This window comes from Salvelinus fontinalis, unplaced genomic scaffold (genome assembly GCF_029448725.1).
Source record: "Salvelinus fontinalis isolate EN_2023a unplaced genomic scaffold, ASM2944872v1 scaffold_0005, whole genome shotgun sequence".
NCBI classification, from domain to species: Eukaryota; Metazoa; Chordata; class Actinopteri; order Salmoniformes; family Salmonidae; genus Salvelinus; species Salvelinus fontinalis.
The window spans coordinates 910,693-936,369 of NW_026600214.1; the positions used below are offsets into that span (position 1 = coordinate 910,693).

General features: G+C 41.6%; 2 long non-coding RNA genes and 1 other non-coding gene across 3 annotated transcripts; 1 reads left to right on the plus strand and 2 right to left on the minus strand.

Annotated features, from left to right (window-relative positions):
• Nucleotides 1–11,337: 11,337 nt before the first annotated feature.
• On the minus strand, nucleotides 11,338–12,269 carry LOC129842004 (uncharacterized). Its single transcript, XR_008757446.1, has 2 exons — nucleotides 12,184–12,269; nucleotides 11,338–12,089 (listed from the first exon to the last, which is right to left on the minus strand). It is a non-coding gene; the product is annotated as an uncharacterized LOC129842004 (long non-coding RNA).
• A 3,785-nt stretch (nucleotides 12,270–16,054) lies between these two features.
• LOC129842006 (uncharacterized) lies at nucleotides 16,055–16,871 on the minus strand. Its single transcript, XR_008757447.1, has 2 exons — nucleotides 16,785–16,871; nucleotides 16,055–16,548 (listed from the first exon to the last, which is right to left on the minus strand). It is a non-coding gene; the product is annotated as an uncharacterized LOC129842006 (long non-coding RNA).
• An 8,734-nt stretch (nucleotides 16,872–25,605) lies between these two features.
• On the plus strand, nucleotides 25,606–25,677 carry trnae-cuc (transfer RNA glutamic acid (anticodon CUC)). The gene has a single exon. It is a non-coding gene; the product is annotated as a tRNA-Glu (tRNA).

The following is a 25,677-nucleotide window of genomic DNA, read 5'->3' on the forward strand; positions in this document are numbered from 1 at the left end:
TCCACATTGACTCTGTACCGTTACCCCCTGTATATAGCCTCCACATTGACTCTGTACCAGTACCCCCTGTATATAGCCTCCACATTGACTCTGTACCGGTACCCCCTGTATATAGCCTCCACATTGACTCTGTACCGGTACCCCCTGTATATAGCCTCCACATTGACTCTGTACCGGTACCCCCTGTATATAGCCTCCACATTGACTCTGTACCAGTACCCCCTGTATATAGCCTCCACATTGACTCTGTACCGGTATCCCCTGTATATAGCCTCCACTTTGACTCTGTAGCGGTACCCCCTGTATATAGCCTCCACATTGACTCTGTACCGTAACACCCTGTATATAGCCTCCACACTGACTCTGTACCGGTACCCCCTGTATATAGCCTCCACATTGACTCTGTAGCGGTACCCCCTGTATATAGCCTCCACATTGACTCTGTACCGGTACCTCCTGTATATAGCCTCCACATTGACTCTGTACCGGTACCCCCTGTATATAGCCTCCACATTGACTCTGTACCGGTACCCCCTGTATATAGCCTCCACACTGACTCTGTACCGGTACCCCCTGTATATAGCCTCTACACTGACTCTGTACCAGTACCCCCTGTATATAGCCTCCACATTGACTCTGTACCGGTACCCCCTGTATATAGCCTCCACACTGACTCTGTACCGGTACCCCCTGTATATAGCCTCCACATTGACTCTGTACCGGTACCCCCTGTATATAGCCTCCACACTGACTCTGTACCGGTACCCCCTGTATATAGCCTCCACATTGACTCTGTACCGGTACCTCCTGTATATAGCTTCCACATTGACTCTGTACCGGTACCCCCTGTATATAGCCTCCACATTGACTCTGTACCGGTACCCCCTGTATATAGCCTCCACATTGACTCTGTAGCGGTACCCCCTGTATATAGCCTCCACATTGACTCTGTACCGGTACCTCCTGTATATAGCCTCCACATTGACTCTGTACCGGTACCCCCTGTATATAGCCTCCACACTGACTCTGTACCGGTACCCCCTGTATATAGCCTCCACATTGACTCTGTAGCGGTACCCCCTGTATATAGCCTCCACATTGACTCTGTACCGGTACCTCCTGTATATAGCCTCCACATTGACTCTGTACCGGTACCCCCTGTATATAGCCTCTACATTGACTCTGTACCGGTACCCCCTGTATATAGCCTCCACACTGACTCTGTACCGGTACCCCCTGTATATAGTCTCCACACTGACTCTGTACCAGTACCCCCTGTATATAGCCTCTACACTGACTCTGTACCGGTACCCCCTGTATATAGCCTCTACACTGACTCTGTACCGGTACCCCCTGTATATAGCCTCCACATTGACTCTGTACCGGTACCCCCTGTATATAGCCTCCACATTGACTCTGTACCGGTACCCCCTGTATATAGCCTCTACACTGACTCTGTACCGGTACCCCCTGTATATAACCTCCACATTGACTCTGTACCGGTACCCCCTGTATATAGCCTCCACATTGACTCTGTACCGTAATACCCTGTATATAGCCTCCACATTGACTCTGTACCGGTACCCCCTGTATATAGTCTCCACATTGACTCTGTACCGTTACCCCCTGTATATAGTCTCCACATTGACTCTGTACCGTAATACCCTGTATATAGCCTCCACATTGACTCTGTACCGGTACCCCCTGTATATAGCCTCCACATTGACTCTGTACCGGTACCCCCTGTATATAGCCTCCACATTGACTCTGTACCGGTACCCCCTGTATATAGCCTCCACATTGACTCAGTACCGGTACCCCCTGTATATAGCCTCCACATTGACTCTGTACCGGTACCCCCTGTATATAACCTCCACATTGACTCTGTACCAGTACACCCTGTATTTTGCCCCATTATTGTTATTTACTGCTGCTCTTTAATTATTCGTTTTTCTTATCTCTTACTTTTTCTGATATTGGTTAAGCATTTCACTGTAAGTTCTACACCTGTTGTATTCTGTGCATGTGACAAATAAAATTTAATTTGAATGTAGGAACAGCCCTGTAGGACCAGCCCTGTAGGAACAGCCCTGTAGGACCAGCCCTGTAGGACCAGCCCTGTAAGACCAGCCCTGTAGGACCAGCCCTGTAGGACCAGTCCTGTAGGAACAGCCCTGTAGGAACAGCCCTGTAGGAACAGCCCTGTAGGAACAGCCCTGTAGGACCAGCCCTGTAGGACCAGCCCTGTAGGAACAGCCCTGTAGGAACAGCCCTGTAGGACCAGCCCTGTAGGACCAGCCCTGTAGGACCAGCCCTGTAGAAACAGCCCTGTAGGACCAGCCCTGTAGGACCAGCCCTGTAGGACCAGCCCTGTAGGAACAGCCCTGTAGGACCAGCCCTGTAGGACCAGCCCTGTAGGACCAGCCCTGTAGGAACAGCCCTGTAGGACCAGCCCTGTAGGAACAGCCCTGTAGGACCAGCCCTGTAGGACCAGCCCTGTAGGACCAGCCCTGTAGGAACAGCCCTGTAGGACCAGCCCTGTAGGAACAGCCCTGTAGGACCAGCCCTGTAGGACCAGCCCTGTAGGACCAGCCCTGTAGGAACTGCCCTGTAGGACCGGCCCTGTAGGACCGGCCCTGTAGGACCGGCCCTGTAGGAACGGCCCTGTAGGAACGGCCCTGTAGGACCGGCCCTGTAGGACCGGCCCTGTAGGACCAGCCCTGTAGAAACAGCCCTGTAGGACCAGCCCTGTAGGACCAGCCCTGTAGGACCAGCCCTGTAGGACCAGCCCTGTAGGAACAGCCCTGTAGGACCAGCTCTGTAGGAACAGCCCTGTAGGAACAGCCCTGTAGGAACAGCCCTGTAGGACCAGCCCTGTAGAAACAGCCCTGTAGGACCAGCCCTGTAGGACCAGCACTGTAGGAACAGCCCTGTAGGACCAGCCTTGTAGGACCAGCCCTGTAGGACCAGCCCTGTAGGACCAGCCCTGTAGGAACAGCCCTGTAGGACCAGCCCTGTAGGACCAGCCCTGTAGGAACAGCCCTGTAGGACCAGCCCTGTAGGAACAGCCCTGTAGGACCAGCCCTGTAGGACCAGCCCTGTAGGACCAGCCCTGTAGGAACAGCCCTGTAGGACCAGCCCTGTAGGACCAGCCCTGTAGGACCAGCCCTGTAGAAACAGCCCTGTAGAAACAGCCCTGTAGTACCAGCCCTGTAGGACCAGCCCTGTAGGACCAGCACTGTAGGACCAGCCCTGTAGGACCAGCCCTGTAGAAACAGCCCTGTAGGACCAGCCCTGTAGGACCAGCACTGTAGGAACAGCCCTGTAGGACCAGCCCTATAGGACCAGCCCTGTAGGAACAGCCCTGTAGGAACAGCCCTGTAGGACCAGCCCTGTAGGAACAGCCTTGTAGGACCAGCCCTATAGGACCAGCCCTGTAGGACCAGCCCTGTAGGACCAGCCCTGTAGAAACAGCCCTGTAGGACCAGCCCTATAGGACCAGCCCTGTAGGACCAGCCCTGTAGGACCAGCCCTGTAGGAACAGCACTGTAGGAACAGCCCTGTAGGACCAGCCCTGTAGGACCAGCCCTGTAGGACCAGCCCTGTAGAAACAGCCCTGTAGGACCAGCCCTGTAGGAACAGCCCTGTAGGACCAGCCCTGTAGGACCAGCCCTGTAGGACCAGCCCTGTAGGACCAGCCCTGTAGGACCAGCCCTGTAGGACCAGCCCTGTAGGAACAGCCCTGTAGGACCAGCCCTGTAGGACCAGCCCTGTAGGACCAGCCCTGTAGGACCAGCCCTATAGGACCAGCTGTGTAGGAACAGCCCTATAACACCAGCCCTGTAGGACCAGCCTTGGTTGTTCCCCTGCTTGGGGACTGCAGATGGAAATAGCTGCTAGCTAAATCTGGTAGGCTACAAACCATAATTTCTCAAGTGGAATTGAGACTTGTGTTTTTGTTGTACATTGTCCCTGTTCAAATAAACTTAAATTAATAATCTAACCAACTCTCAGCAGGTGTGCTAAAACGGCACCTGCCAGGAGTGTATTAATTAGAACACACCGTAGAAAAACGTCTTGCAACGAAAACGACAGTTTCTCACTGGACAAATTCATGTAAATCTCTTCCCGTTTCCTTCCTAGTGAATACACCCCAGTTGTGTCACACCTCGAGCTTTTTATATTTATTATGTATTATTAACAACAGCCCGTAGTTGCATTTGAATTGGACACATATCATCAACATTTGCTTTAGAGATGATGAATAAACCAATAAAATAAAGATAAGACTAATGACAGAGTAATTTACCTGTCTTCGTTCATATTTACTTCACTCTCCTCATAGCCGTCAGGAGATTTCCATCCGCTCCTTCTCAGAAATGACGTTGATGAAAGTCCAAGGCAGTTTACTGTTGCTCAGCATATTTCACAGAAAGACATAGATTGTTGACCTATTGTGGAAAAACAGCGATTTAAATAAAATAATATAAAATAGCAGGAATCCTACGATGTTGCTGACGTTCGGATGTGGCCTCCTAAATGTAATTCAGTGGGACAAAAAACAAAAACAAAGAATCTATAGGATACATGACTAAAGGATACCAAAGATCAAACATGACATTATTTCACATACCAAAGAGAAGTTAATAATTAACATTGTATGAAATCTATCGTTTATAGCTGTTTATTTCTAAAACCATGCGCTGGCATCCCATCCGCAGATTAGATAGTAGACTAAACTCGGCTACAGTGGTTTACCGAAATGTAGACTACTTAAATACCTACTGCTTTTGTGAGTTACAAGCTATATTCAGTGTCATAACTTTAATAATATGATAGTCTATACACAACTTTACCTAACTATCTTGATTCAATATAGTCCGCAGCCCACGGCCTCGCCCAGACTTTTGTTTCCAACGTTACGTCGTCCTTAAAACACGTCCATAGAAGTAAAGCTGTTCATGTAAAATGCTCATGTAAAACAATTGATCTCTAAACCTGTGATAAACCACGATATTTGCTATCTTAAATTAAAACAAAAATGTTACCTTCATGGCGCAGTTGTTTCAAAATGGCAGCAACATATGTACTTTTTACTTTCACTTTTAACTTATTTGGTGTCTCAAAGCTGTATATAAACCCTGGGTTGTTGTTGCTATGTATTGGCAATTGAGCGGATTTGAACCCTCCAGTCGGCCATATTGTCACTCCACAGTAGGAACAGTCCTTCATATGAATGAATAGAATTCTACAGTATTTCAATTAAATGTTTCAAGGACAAAATTGCATGTATTTAAGTATTTGTGTTGTTGTAATGGGGACAGTATCATTAGTAATCTCAAAAAAATTATACTTTAAGGAAAATGTTTTGGTATATTTTTTATTTATTTGTATGTTCAGCTCACATATAATATAATATGTATGCATTACGATGTCTTTAATATAATAAACGTGGCAAAAACGAATGTAGACATTAAGAAATGCATTTCAATAGCTTCCAAATATATTTTTTACACCGGTGAGGGAGTCCCAAGATGGATGCGTGTGGCGTCAATACAGGTCCCTCAAGTATCATCTAGTGTATATATACACTGTTGGGTAACTCCCCAGTGTGTTTGTGGAAATATTGAACTTTTTCACCGCCTAAAAGGGCCACGTTTGGCAGCGGTGTGGAGCATTGCCAGTTTAAGGCCGTGTTTAGCCATTGTTCTCTTTCTTATGTCTGGTCTTCACAAGAGAAGGTTGTTAACGGTTGGTTTGTAGGGTACCTTTCATTTATCTGGCGTGGGCTACGGCCAAACAGTAGCCTGTGTGGAGTTGGGTTAATAAAGCGTGAACTCAGGCCTTTGTCTGGACAATTGTTCCTTTATGATCTAACGTAAACTCACGTAAACTCGTACATCGCCTTGGTCCGTACAATTACCCTTATTTTAGCGCCCCAAAAACGTAATACTTCCAGATCAACTGTAATGGCAATACCATTGTAAAGCACAATTTCTCCCCTTTCCAACAAAATAAATGACATGACCTAAACGCTGCCCGTTTCTGCATAATACAAGTAGGCAATGAGCCCCGTCGGGTCTTTTTAAAAATGGCGGGTGGGGAAGCGAAACTAATGCGTGATAGTGAGAAGGAGAGATTTCGTGTGGGAAAAGTGCTTTTTTTCACTCGATCTGTCCAACTTATCAACTTATCGCCTCTAAAATGTAAATAAAACACTATAAAGAGTTTATATAATGTGTCATTACATACCTATTTGAAGGTTTGTGTCGAATTTGAATCGGGGTTTTAGGGCGGTGCTAAAGTGATCTTAGAAGTAAACAGCGGCTTTGAGAATGATGATTGCATGCAATGATGACGCAAAAAATTACTAGGTATCCCCTCCTTACCCCTGTCACTGTCCATTTCTCGTTTCTAAACAATGAGAGAAGTGCTACACCTGTTGGAGAGAGATTGTAAGACAGAAATAGTTGCTTTATGCGTGCTGTACGTTACAACATGACACGTCCCGATGTAACGGAGGGTCCGTTTTTTAAAACTTTTCTCCAATACTATAGAGCCATTAACATGTCGATCAACGCTTGAGTGGGAACCTAGTTCACACCCCCGATTTTGAAGTCAACACTGTCGCTACAGTCCCATTAGTTTTCTTTGTAGCCTCGTTTGAATGTTGCGGTTGTGCACATTTGTACGAAATGGGGTGAGTTTACGTTAGTCAGTTCATTACAATAGTAAAACGCTCTAGTGACAACACAGTTTGCTGCCCTGTTTCCAATCGTCCACATGGCGGAGAACCTATTCAAGTATGTCAATACATTTCTAAAATGTAAAAAAAAAACGATGTATTATTAGCTAACTAGCTACAGTGCAGGCTAACTGAAATGAGCTAGCTAGTTACCTATCTGGCCAACTTTACATACTGTATAGATGGCTAGCTAAGTGAATTAGATATCACCAGCTACCTAACTTCATATTTTGCTAGCTATCTTGATGTATTTATCCGTGTAAAAAAAAAAAACTATAAATGCATTTGTAGGTAGATAGCTAACAGCCACGGAGGAGGGTGAAAGGATAGCAGCCCCAACTGAGGATCGGGCTGGTACTGTTGTGTAGTTCCAGTCCCTAGAAGTGAGAACCGAGATAATAGCAACATAATATTAAGTGCGGTCTAATTTGAGTATAATGAAGTCTGTTTCTTGTGAGGTTTTCTGTCCTCGGTTATAGAGAGCTGTGAAATCCCGTCTACAGAGGAAGAGGTCCCAAATGAAGAGCAGTGGCTCTCAGTCCTGGTCCTGGGGACTCAAAGGGGTTTTTGCACTGCACAGCTGACACAAATGATCAACTCATCAAGCTTCAAGTGGTATTTATGTATTCATTTGTGATGCTGTCCTTGATATGGGCGGCAGGGAGGCCTAGTGGTTAGAGCTTTGGACTAGTATCCGAAAGGTTGCAAGATTGAATCCCTGAACTGACAAAGTAAAATATCTGTCGTTCTGCACCTGAACAAGGCAGTTAAGCCACTGTTCCTAGGCCGTCATTGAAAATAAGAATTTTGTTCTTAACTAGTAAAATAAAAATATGATCCTGCTCTTTACACATGCATCTATCAATCCAATGTTATCATGATTTGTTATAAGGGATATTATACTTTAGTAATCCACAATGACCTGGTGATATAATGTCAATATTAGACTTAAATTCCATATTCCTACGGATACCTTGTAACTGAAGATTCCTTCAAAACGATTGCCTGCAGTTAACATGTAGGGCACTGCAAGGTTGGGTGACCAGGGTCATCTGGGACTGCCTCCTGGAGGAATTCAGGTATGTGAAGGCTACCTGTGTCCTGCATAACGTCATGAGGATGGACATGAGGACCAGAAGGGGGATCTGTGTGCGGGATTTCTTCACCACATACTTTTTTGAGGGTGCTGTTCCCTGGCAACACCATAGACTACACTATGCACAACCAAAGGCTCTTTTTAGAGCCATTCACATTGCAATAAGAGTATTCTTCCATTTACTTACCTATGTCAACTGCAGTTATATCAGTTTTATCTCTTCATTCAAAGACTCAATCATGGATACTCATTCTGACAGTTGTGGCTGCTTTGCGTGATGTATTGTTGTCTCTACCTTCTTGACCTTTGTGCTGTTGTCTGTTGTCTTTTGTCTGTTGTCTGGGCCCAATAATGTTTACCCTGTGCTGCTGCCATATTGTTACTACCATGTTGTCATGTTGAGTTGCTACCATGCCATGTTGTCATGTTGAGTTGCTACCATGCTGTGTTGTCATGTGTTGCTGCCATGTTGTCATGTTGAGTTTCTACCATGCTGTGTTGTCATGTGTTGCTGCCATGTTGTCATGTTGAGTTTCTACCATGCTGTGTTGTCATGTGTTGCTGCCATGTTGTCATGTTGAGTTTATACCATGCTGTGTTGTCATGTGTTGCTGCCATGTTGTCATGTTGAGTTTCTACCATGCTGTGTTGTCATGTGTTGCTGCCATGTTGTCATGTTGAGTTTCTACCATGCTGTGTTGTCATGTGTTGCTGCCATGTTGTCATGTTGAGTTTCTACCATGCTGTGTTGTCATGTGTTGCTGCCATGTTGTCATGTTGAGTTTCTACCATGCTGTGTTGTCATGTGTTGCTGCCATGTTGTCATGTTGAGTTTATACCATGCTGTGTTGTCATGTGTTGCTGCCATGTTGTCATGTTGAGTTTCTACCATGCTGTGTTGTCATGTGTTGCTGCCATGTTGTCATGTTGAGTTTCTACCATGCTGTGTTGTCATGTTGAGTTTCTACCATGCTGTGTTGTCATGTGTTGCTGCCATGTTGTCATGTTGAGTTTCTACCATGCTGTGTTGTCATGTGTTGCTGCCATGTTGTCATGTTGAGTTTCTACCATGCTGTGTTGTCATGTGTTGCTGCCATGTTGTCATGTTGAGTTTCTACCATGCTGTGTTGTCATGTGTTGCTGCCATGTTGTCATGTTGAGTTTCTACCATGCTGTGTTGTCATGTGTTGCTGCCATGTTGTCATGTTGAGTTTCTACCATGCTGTGTTGTCATGTGTTGCTGCCATGTTGTCATGTTGAGTTTCTACCATGCTGTGTTGTCATGTGTTGCTGCCATGTTGTCATGTTGAGTTTCTACCATGCTGTGTTGTCATGTGTTGCTGCCACGTTGTCTTAGGTCTCTCTATGTAGTGTTGTTGTCTCTCTTGTCATGATGTGTGTTTTGTCCTATTTTTATTTAATTTATTTTAATCCCGCCCCCGCAGGAGGCCTTTTGCCTTTTGATAGGCCATCATTGTGAATAAGAATTTGTTAACTGACTTGGCAAATAAAAATAAAATATAAAATGCCCAGTTTCTCTCCGTTTTGATATCTACTTCTCAGGTGAGGGTGCTGTTTAGGTAAGGGTGTGATGTCTGTACAAAAACAAAACAGGCTATTTTAAATCACCCATATTGAAAAAAAAAAAAACAATTAGACACCCTATAACCCACACCTACACACTCATGTATCTATCTGATTGATGGATTGTGTTGTGCAGTAAACAGGCTCAGGTGTATAACTGTGGCTCCTTACACCTTCAAAGAATAGGCAAGAGGGCCAAACATGGAGAATAGTAAGACACTTCATTATTTCTATAACTACACTATATTGTTTGTCCTTGTGTGTCCGTTCATGTTTTTCAGCATAAAGTACTCAGCAGCCACTTAGTGTGGACACCAGGTGAGGCCACACACAGATTCCTGTTGAACACTGTCGCTTTAACTACCTTAATTTCTAAATAACAGTCTCTCTCCTTCACTTCATCCCTCTCTTTCCTTCTCCCTAAATCCTCTAGGTTATATCAGCTGTGTCAGTGAACCCCTCCCGCATCTGAACTGGCTACATACAGGGCACAGCATGATCAGAGGTGAGAGGTCACTTGGTCAGGTCAACAGGAAGTATTATGAAAGAGATGCTTTACATTGAAATACAGATGTAGTAGTCCCATAGTTAATGATCCCAGGTCAGTTTATATTATACAGGAAATATTATTAAAGAGATGCTTTACATTGAAATAGAGATGTAGTAGTCCCAGAGTTAATGATCCCAGGTCAGTTTATATTATACAGGAAGTATTATTAAAGAGATGCTTTACATTGAAATAGAGATGTAGTAGTCCCATAGTTAATGATCCAAGGTCAGTTTATATTATACAGGAAGTATTATTAAAGAGATGCTTTACATTCAAATAGAGATGTAGTAGTCCCAGAGTTAATGATCCAAGGTCAGTTTATATTATACAGGAAGTATTATTAAAGAGATGCTTTACATTCAAATAGAGATGTAGTAGATGTAGTAGTCCCATAGTTAATGATCCAAGGTCAGTTTATATTATACAGGAAGTATTATTAAAGAGATGCTTTACATTCAAATAGAGATGTAGTAGATGTAGTAGTCCCAGAGTTAATGATCCCAGGTCAGTTTTGCATTTCACCTCTTGATGATTATGATGACAGAGTGTTAGCATGTTTAAGCCTTGTTTTCTGTTATTTATTTTTATTCGGCTCTCATTTACAACTGCGACCTGGGGCCTGTTGCACAAAACTAGGATAAGGGATTAAGCCAGGATATCTTGGTGATCCTGGCTCAATTGATCCGTAATCCGGTTGCACTAAAGATGGATAGGGGGCAGGAGGATATGTTATGGTATAAATTACCATGGAGATTTATTCTGTGGAGCTAGCCTGCTCCAGACCAGGCTAAATTCCAGGATCTATTTAATCTCATCCCTAATGTCAGTCAGCAGTCACCACAAATGGAAACCAATAGTTATTTCACTGCTCACTATACATTGTTATCACATATAACTAGACCCACTGTTATTATTTAAACGTTTGTGATCATTAATTTCAATGATTTTGGATAAAAAATGATTTTTAGATGATGTTGCTATCATTAGATAATTTACAGTTTCCCATAGACTATAAGGCTATATATAAAATGATAGAATATTAGGGCCACAGAGGGGAAAAAAACACAAGTCATAATATTGTAACCAGTTGTTTTAAAGGAGGACAGTTGTTAAAATGACAGATGTGGGGCATTTCGTGAAATTGTACTTCAGTATGGTTTCATAAACAAAGACATGCTGATGTGCCAGAATATTAAGTATCACATTGTCATAAGTATCAAAACTGTAAAAACAATATGTAGCTTTTCTGCAGAAAGAACCAGCCTCATAAATTTATGACTTTATCCTTTTTCTTCAGTGTGGCCCTAGTACTCTGTCATATAAACAAATACACATTCCATATGAATATAAAAACACAATGTGTAACATTATGTTCCTTTATTGAATAAGGACAAAACAAAGCAGGTAAACCATCAGCTCCTTTCGAAACTGAAGTCACAGTGACTCTACAAGATGGAAAGCACAGAATCCAAGCATATTATACAAAATGATACATACACATTCAAAGGTCTGTATATAACACACCCTGCATGTCTGCACACTAAAATAAATGCAGGACAAATCCATACACATCAACTGAACAGACAAATGAATGGATGCAGTAGCCTCCCTGCAGCCTTGTATTACACACAGTATACCGCACAAACATCATAAGAGGCCAAATTCGTAAAAAAACGAACCCAAAAAAAACCAAATTCCTCTGCCACCGCAGGACATATTTAACCAAAATTGAAAGCACACATACTAACTAAAATAATTCAACACATATTGGTCCCTCAGCAGCCGACCACTGTCGTCATCAGGGAAGATTGCCGGATTGTCCCAGTCCATGGCTGGTGGCACTCTGGGGGCCCTCTCCTTCCTCAGGCAGGCCACATTGTGGAGGACAGCACAAGCCACAGTAATATCACATGCCCTAACAGGGCTGACCCTTAATTTGTGAAGGCAGTGAAAGCGTGCCTTCAGGAGGCCAAAGGTCATTTCAACTCTGGCCCTGGTCCTGGCATGGGCATGGTTGTAGGCCTGCTGTGCTTCCTGGGGGTCTGTGAAAGGTGTCAGGAGAAAAGGCTGGCAGCCATACCCCCTGTCTCCCAGCAACACACCAGAGAATTCACCTGTCAACACAAAATCTCATCATTACTACCTCATAAACACAGTGATATTCTTGACACAGCCATGATGGTTATAAATAGGGGTTGTGTGGCTTACCTTGTGATAGGCACTGATAGATTTCAGAGGCCCGAAAGATTCTGGAGTCATGGACTGAGCCAGGCCATTTTGCCACAACATTGCTGATCACACAGTCAGCATTGCAGACCATCTGAAATCATAAGATGAGGAATATTACACCAATCAATGCACATCACTGGCAATGCAGAGTGTTCGTCAATGGACAATATCAAAAAGTTATGTTCACCTGAACATTAATGCTGTGAAAGGATTTCCTATTCACAAAATCGGCCTCATGGGCACCTGAGGGGGCTTTTATCCTTATGTGTGTGCAGTCCACTGCACCAATGACATTGGGGAAACCTCTCACACAAAGTAATGAGTATCCTACTATGTGTTAACAGTTGTCCTGTAATTTGTAGATCCTCTTACCTGCAATCCTATAGAACTCCTCTTTGATGTCACAGAGTCTTCTGTGGCCAGGGAAGGAGATGAAGACATCTGCTAATGCTTTGATAGCCAGACACACACTCCTTATTGTGCGGCAAATTGTGGCCTTGTTCAGCTGTTCTGCATCCCCCACTGAGTACAGGAAGGCTCCACTAGCAAAAAAGCGCAAGGCCACACAAACCATTTGCTCCACACTCAGTGCATGGCTCCGTGCAGTGCGGTGCTTAATCCTGGGACCCAGTAGTCTGCATAGATACCTGATGCCATCTGCAGAAAACCTGTATCTTTCATATAGATGGTCATCAGGGAAGGCCAGTGGGTCCAACCGGTCCCTGAAGACCCTTTCTCGCCTGAAGGCTCTCCTCAGCACAAGTGCTTCTTCATCCACCACATCTCGCACGAATGGGCATGCCATTGTCAGAGCAGAAAGGAACACACAATTTTGGGCCTTCATATAGGCTAGTGGCCACACCTGGTGCTGGGGGGGTGGGCAAAAGAGGGCGATGCCTTATAACGATGACTTGGTTGTACTGATTGCTGGGAAAATAAAAAAAAACTTAGAAAGATGCCACCGTCCTGTGTGCTCACAATAAGAGCTCATATGTCATGGCTCACTTGACTTTACGAGAATATACCAAATTTTTATTTTGAGCTGTGTCATCTTCTTGGAGCTGGGGGAGGAAAGAAAAATAATGATTAATACATTTGTGTTACAGTTAGCATACAGTGTACATTGAAGGCATATCTCACCTCCCTCTCAAGTTTTTTTATTTCAAGGTCCAGTTTCCTAATTGTCCTCTTTTTTATTTCGGACTCCAGTGCAAGATTTTCCATCTTTTTCTTCTTGTACTGAATGTCTATGTCTGCCAGTTCTATTTGGCGCCGGAGGTGGTTGCCATACAACTTTCTGATAGCTTGTGAGCTCTGTGAACACAATACAATTAGCGCAGCTGGAATTTGGCAGGATGTGGTGTCCTTTTATTAATACGCACTATGTTGCCAGGCTGGTTTTCCCACTGTATAGCATCTGGGTCCTGTAAAAGAAATTAGATTTTTTGATTTTGATGAGGACTCCTCACCATTGTAGAGTAAATAGTACTTTCACAGTCTTAACATGATACCTCATGCCTTCTGGAATCCAGAGAGATGGTCTCCTCCTCATCATCGTCTCCATCATGTGCTGTTGCTGCTGCACTGGGGCCTTCACCCTATCACATTTAATCGGATTCATATTGAAGCTAGTAGACAAGACATGCCAGGCCTACAGTATGCCTTTGATGGAGTACTCACTGGATCAGCATCGTCTGGTGCTTGTGCTGGTGGCTCTAACAGGAACACAGTGCTGCCAGACACTGCAAGGCAATAGGTAAACCAAAGTCAGACAGTCCAAATTGATTCAATATGAATGTGGTTGTATCCCATGTAGAGATGGAAGGACATACCTTGAATGAAGTGGGTGGCATCTTGGGAGGAACCTATGCTCGTCTCTTTCCCCCCAGGGATCCCCTCTAAGACGGGCCTGCCTTTATTTAGCTCCAAGGCCATGTCCTCTGCTGGGGTAAGGTCAGCCTTTGGTGACCCACCACCCGTGCCTTGTCTGTGGGTATTCTTTTTCACTGCTAAAACAGTACAGACAATGTGTGAGCAGGCACCTTCTGGGTACAATATATGCTTGTGCTTTGTTAAATATTAGTCAGGGACCATACCATTCTGCAGAATGTTCTTGTATTTGATTTTGACCTGCTGCCATGTCCGTTTTGGCCCGTTCATGTTTAATCTACACACACACACACACACACACACACACACACACACACATTTAATGGAGTCACACTGCAAAAAATTACTTGGTATTTTTGTCTTGTTTTCAGTAAAAATATCAAAAAATGTATCATAGCTTTATACAGTGTGATGGAGTTACTTTACACAATTTCACTCATATCTGCAGTGCATTTCAATAAAAAATTTAACCGTTTCATAATTACAGTACAACTGCATTTTTGGAGATGTGAATTAAATATTTGAATTGTAATTGTGATGTTTCAGCGGAGCGGTGAGTGTGTAATTGTGCACTACTTACGCATTCAGGCGGTCTGCAATACTTTGCCACGCTTTTTCTCTTTGCTTTATCACTGTGGCGGTGTTGCCTTTCTTCTTAATTATATCTTTTACCTCCTCGTATGCCTCCATGAGGATTTGTGCTTCCGACGGGGAAAAGTACGCGGCTCTAGTTGCCATGGTAAATCAGTTAATCTGTGATCTGTGGCGGGGTCTATTTGAGTGAGCCGTGAGCGCGCACCTATCCAGGATTGGTTTCACCTGGCTTAATGAATCCGTGTCTGCTCATCCTGGCTTGGTCTTTGTGCAACCAATTAAGCCTGGACGCACATGTTTTGGCTTCATTGAGCTCAGCTGAGTCATTTATCCCGGATGTCTTAATTCTACTTTTGTGCAACAGGCCCCTGGCCAAGATAAAGCAAAGCAGTGTGACACAAACAACAACACAGAGTTAAACGGGTATGTTTTGATGTCATCGCCACCTCACCTGCTCTTAAAATAACCTTTGGGCCGACTGAGAGCCCAAGGCTGGTTAGGAGACACTATGATGTAATAGTGATGAACTGAGAGAATATTAGGTTAGCACTGTGATTCATTAATCATATGCCATTTGCCTCTGTTCTTACCTCTTTCCCTTTCTGTCTTCTACACCTTTCTCCCACCTCTTTCCTCTGTTGTTATAATGCACACCAGATGTGCATTGAAGTACAGATTGAACTTGGATTTATAATATTACAATATTTATACCACTTGTATAATGAACTTATTTCAATAAAGCGTTTCACATTCTCTACTGGTTGACATTAAGTCTCTCATTTGATGAAATACTATCCTGTGTATATCAGATCAATGCATATGAAGGAAATTAGATATTGAGATGAACTGGTTTTAATGTATTTACATATAGGAAGTGTAGTGTACTGTTTAAAAAATATATATATTTCTGTATATATGAATAAACTAGTTAAATCCTGTTTCTAGTCTATTAGTTACAATGTGTAACCATTGATGTCCCAGGACTAAGATTGGTAAACACTGTTGAAGTATATAATTCTAATACATACCTGCAGACACAGCATCATTCAAAGACTGTAATTTGATACTCCTGGTGTTGGATATGACTGAAGAGTATTTACATGATGTATAGGAAGTGTAGTGTAGTGTTTTTTAAATTCTATTTCTGTATATATGAATTACAAATCAGTCTTTAACTAGTTAAATCATGTTTCTAGTCTATTGCATAGTTACAATGTGTAAAAATTGTTGTCCCAGGCCCAAGATTGGTAAACACTGTTGAAGTGTATAATTGTAATACATACATGCAGACACAGCATCATTCAAAGACTGGAATTTGATACTCCTGGTATTGGATGTGACTGAAGAATAACCTCAAAGACATTCATACCTGAACTGTACCTTTATTTACCAAGGTAGAGTACATGATCAGTGAATATAGTAAATGTACAGGCTACAATGTGGGATCTCAATAACTACATGTATATACGACTTGCAACCTTGGCACAAAGTTATATTATATTCTACTCAATCCATAGGCTTCATTAATGTCATTCAGACTGTTTTGAAGTTGATACAACTGGCTATGATAGCTGAGGTTCATAGCTAGGTTCTGAACTAATATGTATACCAAAACGTTTTAGGGTCCATACACAGATCGGCTACACATCTAACTTATAGGCATACAGGTATTTATATCTTCCACTGCACAATAAGCAAGAAAATGGCTAGCTACGTTACTTCATCTGCATTGCAAATATCAGCAAGGCAAGCTTACAAAATTGTACATTCAATTTGTAGTAAATGCTTTAGCTAGCTTGATTATTTACATCCACTGTTTCACAAGACGTCAGTCTGGTTTGCTGGTTGTTTCAGGAGTCCCTAAAACATTAAACAACCAAAATTACAATTTCATACTCATGTCACAACACCAATAAAGCTAGTCAGCTAGCTGGCTAATGTTAGCTAGTCAGCTATCTTGCTGAATAGCGAATTTCGTAAGTAACTTTATGACAACAAAAAAATGCCTCATCATTTGTCTCTACACTATCTAGCTAACACATTCCTCTCAACTGTACATTTTTAGCATGAATCGTTATGACTTTATCATTAATTACATTTTCTTCCGTCCTAGTATTTCTGTCAGCCATCTTTGCTGGAGAAAGTCTCCAGCCCTAGATCCCAGCGCGTCAGATTCGTCATGGGCACCACTCGATATGATTGGTCATCGTCACGGGAACCACTCGATACGATTGGTCGTCACGGGAGCCACTCGATATGATTGGTCATCGTCACGGGAACCACTCGATATGATTGGTCATCGTCACGGGAACCACTCGATATGATTGGTCATCGCCCAGCGGTCGCCGCTGGTGGTTTGCGTAAAGTTGGGAGGGGTAATCGTCATATACGTTTATCGTCATATATGCCATAAACTGTACATCTACATTGTTATAGTGGAGGTCTATCTCATTAGTGTCTTATTCATCATTTCAGGCAATGTTAGAATGATACATTTAATAGTTTTTCTTACTTTGCGTGTTATAATTATCTCAGGTGATTTTCTCCATGTGGAGGGTGGTAAGTTACAGACCAAACAATATTATATTATAGCCTCCTTTTAACCATGGTTACCAGTGACAGTCTCTTCCCATTCAAATATTTGTTTTCAACAAAAAGTTCATTAATAGACAGCCTCACAAAAATATATTTTTGAGATCTTTTCCCAGACCTATAAAAACAGTCTCCTGGTGTGGTTTAAGCATTGTTAAGGACTTAGGTCAATCAATCAATTTTGGTCAATTTTGGTCATCACACAAAGTGTGATTTGAGAGTGAATCCGCCCCCAAAAGATGTAGGAAAACCCACACAAAACTATAGGAAAACAGAACTTTTCACACCGGCTCCTTTCCTTCGCAGGTCGTTTGTAAAATTAGAGAATATCTACTTCTCCAGGCACCACTTGGTAACTTGGTCACTTGTGGATGAAACAGTAACATTTCAGAAAGCTTTATTTAAATATGATTTGAAACACAGTAAATACCATAAACCGCGTCCTAAAAAGCTTGTATAGTTAGTTTTCTTACCGCTTTGGTACTATTTTCACAAGTATGTGGTAACATTTCACAACTCTTTAGTACTAAACTCCAAACAGATCATCAAAAGGCTGTTTGTATTACTTTAAGCACATTTTGAATTGACTAAAGTACAAGACACAAAATCACACAGTAACTTTTTCACCAAAACCTAATCAGTTTAATCTAGAAATACCTTTCATTTAAAGTCATTATCTTTTACAATGCAACGCTCACAACACGTTTCATATGATTCTCTTCCCATTCTGTTTTAATACCTTTCATTTAAAGTCATTATCTTTCACAATGCAACACTCACAACACGTTTCATATGATTCACTTCTCATTCTGTTTTAATACATTTGACCATCACTTAATCCAACTGCGCTTGATGTTTAAAAATATATATATATATGTTTTCACCTTTATTTAACCAGGTAGGCCAGTTGAGAACAAGTTCTCATTTACAACTGCGACCTGGCCAAGATAAAGCAAAGCAGCGCGACACAAACAACAACACAGAGTTACATATGGAATAAACAAACGTACAGTCAATAACACAATAGAAAACATCTATATACAGTGTGTGCAAATGAGGTAAGATTAGGGAAGTAAGGCAATAAATACCAAATGGTTAACCACTTAACCGTTTGGTAAACCTAGAGATTTTGTCTACTATATACGGATTTTGAGAACTACAGAAACAAAATGTGTGTTTGTAAAGTATAAAATATGTATAACACTTGTATTGTAAAGTATAAACATCTAAATGACATGTATGATACATGATAACCATACAGAATGACTACTTGTTATTGCTAACTGATTTCACATAGTGGGAACCACAATTTGCTTGTTTTTTAAATCATATGAGCAAAAAATATTCAATTTTATTTGGAACGGCAAGTCAGACAAAATTAAACGGGCCTATTCATATAATAAATATGAATTCGGAGGGCAGAAATTATTAAATATTAAAGCATAAGACCTCGTACTGAAGGTTTCAGTCATAGAAAGGTTATACTTAAATCCAAACTGGTTCTCTAGCAGTTTAGTAATAATGTCTTACCTCATGTTCAAGAATGGCCTTTTTCCCTTTATTCCCTTTTTCCCCACTATGTGAAGGTGCATCTACACCTGCATTGCTTGCTGTTTGGGGTTTTAGGCTGGGTTTCTGTACAGCACTTTGAGATATTAGCTGATGTACGAAGGGCTATATAAAATAAACTTGATTTGATTTGATTTAGATTACAACTTTTCATCTCCCCTCAAAAAATAGCTACTTTTAAAACAATCCATAGAAAGTAGTTTCGCTATTTCATTTAAATCCACCAGAAAATACAGAACAAATATTACAACAAATATTATGGTTAATCTCAAATATACTAATTGATAAAAAAAAAAAATCTTTATGGAAAGAATGGTATAATCTTTGTAAATTATATCATAAATAGGACTGGTGGAGTTATGTCACACATGCAGCTAACACAAATATATGGAAATGTCTGCTCTACCCAGAATTACAACCAACTAATTGCAGCATTACCGCAAAAATGGAAGAGTCAAGTGGTAGGGGGAGAAAATAAGGAACTTGTGGTTGACAAATTAGAATTCCTTCCAATAAAACTAGCCAATGGCCAAATAACAAGTATCCTATTTCAGAAGACATATTCCTCCCATGTCTCTGAACCATTGATCAATAAATCCCTATTACAGAAAAAACACTATTTCCCTTCATCGTTAGTCCTCAATTGACTCTCATCATTTGACCTCTTGTACTCTGTCTCTGCATTGTGTATTTATCTTCTAAATATTCTTACACCCCCCCTAGACCAATTAAAAATTAAATCTACTTAATGTATTTTTAGAAAACAATAGAAAACATGAAAAATATAGACATTACAAAAACATTAGCAGTAAGCATATAATCATTCACATTAAACACCTTGAGTTTCTATAAAACACAAAGGGCATGTTGTACATGCTGTTAAAAAAAGAAATAGATTTCACACAAAGTTATAGAAAATAACTATTAACAGGTATAATGATGATGTCCCTTACGATTCCTACCACATCTGTATTAGAAGGAAACTCACACAAAAATAAATAAATATTTGTCTACAAGACAATAATATTAAATCGTCCGATTAACAAAGTAATCATTCACCAAGTCCATTAAAAGTGACCAACTCTTCATACTGGTATCAGTCCCATAGATAACTATTAGACATGACCAGCTCTTCTACACTGGTATCAGTCTCATAGATAACTATTAGACATGACCAGCTCTTCATACTGGTATCAGTCCCATAGATAACTATTAGACATGACCAGCTCTTCTACACTGGTATCAGTCTCATAGATAACTATTAGACATGACCAGCTCTTCACACTGGTATCAGTCTCATAGATAACTATTAGACATGACCAGCTCTTCTACACTGGTATCAGTCCCATAGATAACTATTAGACATGACCAGCTCTTCATACTGGTATCAGTCCCATAGATAACTATTAGACATGACCAGCTCTTCTACACTGGTATCAGTCCCATAGATAACTATTAGACATGACCAGCTCTTCTACACTGGTATCAGTCCCATAGATAAATATTAGACATGACCAGCTCTTCTACACTGGTATCAGTCCCATAGATAACTATTAGACATGACCAGCTCTTCATACTGGTATCAGTCCCATAGATAACTATTAGACATGACCAGCTCTTCTACACTGGTATCAGTCCCATAGATAACTATTAGACATGACCAGCTCTTCTACACTGGTATCAGTCCCATAGATAACTATTAGACATGACCAGCTCTTCTACACTGGTATCAGTCCCATAGATAACTATTAGACATGACCAGCTCTTCTACACTGGTATCAGTCCCACAGATAACTATTAGACATGACCAGCTCTTCTACACTGGTATCAGTCCCATAGATAACTATTAGACATGACCAGCTCTTCTACACTGGTATCAGTCCCATAGATAACTATTAGACATGACCAACTCTTCTACACTGGTATCAGTCCCATAGATAACTATTAGACATGACCAGCTCTTCACACTGGTATCAGTCCCATAGATAACTATTAGACATGACCAGCTCTTCATACTGGTATCAGTCCCATAGATAACTATTAGACATGACCAGCTCTTCATACTGGTATCAGTCCCATAGATAACTATTAGACATGACCAGCTCTTCATACTGGTATCAGTCCTCCATAGATAACTATTAGACATGACCAGCTCTTCCACACTGGTATCAGTCCCATAGATAACTATTAGACATGACCAGCTCTTCATACTGGTATCAGTCCCATAGATAACTATTAGACATGACCAGCTCTTCTACACTGGTATCAGTCCCATAGATAACTATTAGACATGACCAGCTCTTCTACACTGGTATCAGTCCCATAGATAACTATTAGACATGACCAGCTCTTCATACTGGTATCAGTCCCATAGATAACTATTAGACATGACCAGCTCTTCTACACTGGTATCAGTCCCATAGATAACTATTAGACATGACCAGCTCTTCATACTGGTATCAGTCCCATAGATAACTATTAGACATGACCAGCTCTTCACACTGGTATCAGTCCCATAGATAACTATTAGACATGACCAGCTCTTCACACTGGTATCAGTCCCACATAGATAACTATTAGACATGACCAGCTCTTCTACACTGGTATCAGTCCCATAGATAACTATTAGACATGACCAACTCTTCTACACTGGTATCAGTCCCATAGATAACTATTAGACATGACCAGCTCTTCACACTGGTATCAGTCCCATAGATAACTATTAGACATGACCAGCTCTTCATACTGGTATCAGTCCCATAGATAACTATTAGACATGACCAGCTCTTCATACTGGTATCAGTCCCATAGATAACTATTAGACATGACCAGCTCTTCATACTGGTATCAGTCCTCCATAGATAACTATTAGACATGACCAGCTCTTCCACACTGGTATCAGTCCCATAGATAACTATTAGACATGACCAGCTCTTCATACTGGTATCAGTCCCATAGATAACTATTAGACATGACCAGCTCTTCTACACTGGTATCAGTCCCATAGATAACTATTAGACATGACCAGCTCTTCTACACTGGTATCAGTCCCATAGATAACTATTAGACATGACCAGCTCTTCATACTGGTATCAGTCCCATAGATAACTATTAGACATGACCAGCTCTTCTACACTGGTATCAGTCCCATAGATAACTATTAGACATGACCAGCTCTTCATACTGGTATCAGTCCCATAGATAACTATTAGACATGACCAGCTCTTCACACTGGTATCAGTCCCATAGATAACTATTAGACATGACCAGCTCTTCACACTGGTATCAGTCCCACATAGATAACTATTAGACATGACCAGCTCTTCTACACTGGTATCAGTCCCATAGATAACTATTAGACATGACCAGCTCTTCTACACTGGTATCAGTCCCATAGATAACTATTAGACATGACCAGCTCTTCTACACTGGTATCAGTCCCACATAGATAACTATTAGACATGACCAGCTCTTCATACTGGTATCAGTCCCATAGATAACTATTAGACATGACCAGCTCTTCATACTGGTATCAGTCCCATAGATAACTATTAGACATGACCAGCTCTTCTACACTGGTATCAGTCCCACATAGATAACTATTAGACATGACCAGCTCTTCATACTGGTATCAGTCCCACATAGATAACTATTAGACATGACCAGCTCTTCCACACTGGTATCAGTCCCATAGATAACTATTAGACATGACCAGCTCTTCATACTGGTATCAGTCACATAGATAACTATTAGACATGACCAACTCTTCTACACTGGTATCAGTCCCACATAGATAACTATTAGACATGACCAGCTCTTCATACTGGTATCAGTCCCATAGATAACTATTAGACATGACCAGCTCTTCATACTGGTATCAGTCCCATAGATAACTATTAGACATGACCAGCTCTTCACACTGGTATCTGTCCCATAGATAACTATTAGACATGACCAGCTCTTCACACTGGTATCAGTCCCATAGATAACTATTAGACATGATGTTCTGACAGTCTGTCTGGTAGTGAGGAATTCTTCTTCTGTTCCACTGGTTGATAAGGACTTTTCTAATGAACACTTCACCGGTGATCTTTTATCGTTTCAGGTACAGTCCTTGGGTCAAGGGATATTACCTCAGCTTCAGACGGTAGATTATCATAACCTGTAACGAAGGAAACAAAAAAAATTGAAAGTAACATGTCCTGGTTTAAAGAGAAATAGATATTTCACATAGATTTCCCAGAGTAAGAATGTCCCGAATTTTCAGTAAAACGTTGGACATTTCACCTAGATATCCCTAACACGACGACTGTGGTGAACAACATAGAAGCTTATCAGCTTTTGATTATCTTACTATGCTTCTTCGCCCTGAGCTCCGAGCTGCAGTAAACTGGCTCCACTCCAGCTCTGGTTCGCTCACATACTCTTGGTCGCGCGTTGCGGGTTTTTGGGCTGCTTCTAAATTGCACCGCGTCCGTCGTGGTATTTCCTGGAGAGCAAGCAGGATTTTGTTCCAGACCTATTTTAAAGAGATAGCTCACCTAAAATGTACTACAATCTAAATGTTTGTGTCCTTACCTTGAAAGCAGTCTATGGACAAGGAGACTGCAATCTATGATTTGGTCACCCACTGCCATCAACCATTAATATAAGTATTTCCTGTGCAGAGCGTTCCCATTGACCTTCCTACTGTTTCTAGAGAACAGGAATCAATCTACTGACCTTCCTACTGTTTCTAGAGAACAGGAATCAATCTACTGACCTTCCCACTGTTTCTAGAGAACATGAATCAATCTACTGACCTTCCCACTGTTTCTAGAGAACAGGAATCAATCTACTGACCTTCCCACTGTTCCTAGAGAACAGGAATCAATCTACTGACCTTCCCACTGTTCCTAGAGAACAGGAATCAATACATTGACCTTCCTACTGTTCCTAGAGAACAGTAATCAACCCACTGACCTTCCTACTGTTTTCCCCATTCACCTGTCTTGTAATCTGATTTAATTTAATGTCTGAATAAAGTGTAAAACCACCTACACATTTTTTTTAAATATTTACATACTTTAAATTTCATCCCCCCCAAAATCTCAAAGTAACAAAGTTGTCAAATTTTGAGTGTTAATTTAATATTCAAAACATTCTGAATACACATGACCTGTGATTTGTTTCCATGTCAAAATAAGTAGAACTGCACCAAATTCGCTTTAAAACAGTAACATTTTCTTTGGGCAGCACCCCAAAATCTCACTCCAAGCTTTCTTCAAAAGTTGGCAGCCCTGAGTGCACTATATAGGGAATAGGGTTCCATCCAGGACATAACCTTTGTCACAGAGAGACGCATTCAAGTATTTATGATGATGGACAAATAGGTAGGTAAAAGTAATAACTGATCGACGCCATTTAGCTATTGGCATTGGCTCATTAGACAGTCAGACTGAGATAGACATATCTTTTTTTTAATTTAACCTTTATTTAACTAGATAGATCCTGTAGATATATATAGATAGATAGATACTGTAGATATATATATATATAGATAGATATAACGTTAGTTAGATATATAGATAGATACTTGTAGATATATAGATATATATAGATATATGGCTTCTGTATGACCGTAGTGAACGTAATACAACACAGACTACGCTGCCTGTTGCCCCTGTAATGTTTGGTTCATGTTTGCTGTACATACCTGGTTGTTGATGCAACACGTTGTCCTTGGATCCTCCTGTCAACCCTACTCGTCATCGAAGACCCACCTTCAGAGTTTGCTGTTTTCGGCGACTTTTATCCGTTGTTCCACCCGCCCGGGCCTCTCCTGCTGCTGGTTCTGCTAGACAGTCGGGCTTTCATCAACATCAGAGTGGAACAGCTTGATTAAAGGCCAGAGCTAGCTAGCTAGCTGACTAGCTGTAAACCATATAGCTAACGTTAAAGTCTTCACAAGGCTAACTACCTAGCTGGAAACCATATAGTTAACGTTAAAGTCTTCACAAGGCTAGCTACCTAGCTGGAAACCATATAGCTAACGTTAAAGTCTTCACAAGGCTAGCTACCTAGCTGTAAACCATATAGTTAACGTTAAAGTCTTCACAAGGCTAGCTACCTAGCTGGAAACCATATAGCTAACGCTAAAGTCTTCACAAGGCTAGCTACCTAGCTGGAAACGATATAGTTAACGTTAAAGTCTTCACAAGGCTAGCTACCTAGCTGTAAACCATATAGCTAACGTTAAAGACTTCACAAGGCAAGTTACCTAGCTGTAAACCATATAGCTAACGTTAAAGACTTCACAAGGCAAGTTACCTAGCTGTAAACCATATAGCTAACGTTAGATAGCTGGCTAGCTGTAAACCATATAGCTAACGTTAGCTAGCTACCTAGCTGTAAGCCATATAGCTAACGTTAGCTAGCTGTAAACCATATAGCTAACGTTAGCTAGCTACCTAGCTGTAAACCATATAGCTAACGTTAGCTAGCTGGCTAGCTGTAAACCATATAGCTAACGTTAAAGTCTCCACAAGCGTCACCCGACTTCCACTAAAGTTTGCTTGTTTACCAGACAGAAAGCCTACAGTGCTGAAAGGTGGAAGCCGTGCACACAGCTTTTGGATGTGTCATTGCAAAGATACTGATAACTTTTATATGTGGTTATTGTTTCTTTCAAAGAAAGAGCGACAAGTTGAACTTCCAGCTGTAAACCAGCGCTGAGTAACCAAGTGAAAAGTCATGCTGTCCTGGTATAAGGAGCTTTCCCTGGTGGTCTAGTGGTTAGGATTCGGCGCTCTCACCGCCGCGGCCCGGGTTCGATTCCCGGTCAGGGAA